Raw genomic sequence first — 707 nt, 5'->3', positions numbered from 1 at the left:
CTAAAATAAAGCATGGATATAGAAACATATCTTGAGTAAATATTGAGATTTGCTACTCTCCAATCGGTATTTTCTTCCTTAAAAATGCATTTCAACAAGGAAAAGAATAGCATACTACTATTTTCTGGTCTGAAAGCTTTTGGAAACTTCTTTCTTTAATGTGCAGACAGAATCGAGCTTCATTGTTCAGTAGATAGGTGAGCTGACTCTTCTTGGCCTAAGTTATCCTAAACCAAACCCATAAAGTTAACCACAGTAAATGGACAAAAAAAATGAAATTCCGTTGCCGGGACTTGAACCCGGGTCTCTCGGGTGAGAGCCGAGTATCCTAACCAACTAGACTACAACGGATTGCTGGGAAGTAGCTGGTTGGTTATGTAAATAATTGAAGCTTGAAAGGTAACTTGAATTAGCAGTCGGATTGTTAACCATTGTCACTCGTTAGGCCTCTCAGTTAATTGATTTGACGGAGTAAAAGCCACTTGAATATAAGGAAAGGAGCTCCATGCCATTAATGAAGAGATTTCTAGCACTTTTGAGGGGTTCCACAAGCTGGAAAGCTTAGCAGTATTGATAAAGTTCGGATTCCTTCGTTTAGGCGGAGAGCCAATCCATGGAGATTCTTGTTTTGATCCTCAAGGTCCAGGATGATCGCTATTAACGTCTTTTTCGGCACGGTAACAAGGTTCATTGATGGATCTAACATG

At 39.6% G+C, this 707-nt stretch overlaps 1 non-coding gene across 1 annotated transcript; it reads right to left on the bottom strand.

The window, feature by feature from the left end:
• Window positions 1-278: 278 nt before the first annotated feature.
• On the bottom strand, window positions 279-351 carry TRNAE-CUC (transfer RNA glutamic acid (anticodon CUC)). Its single transcript has one exon. It is a non-coding gene; the product is annotated as a tRNA-Glu (tRNA).
• Window positions 352-707: the final 356 nt, after the last annotated feature.

This window comes from Lycium ferocissimum, chromosome 10 (genome assembly GCF_029784015.1).
Source record: "Lycium ferocissimum isolate CSIRO_LF1 chromosome 10, AGI_CSIRO_Lferr_CH_V1, whole genome shotgun sequence".
NCBI lineage: Eukaryota > Viridiplantae > Streptophyta > Magnoliopsida > Solanales > Solanaceae > Lycium > Lycium ferocissimum.
The sequence above is the reverse complement of the archived record's forward strand: the minus strand, read 5'-3'. Positions and strand labels throughout refer to the sequence as shown.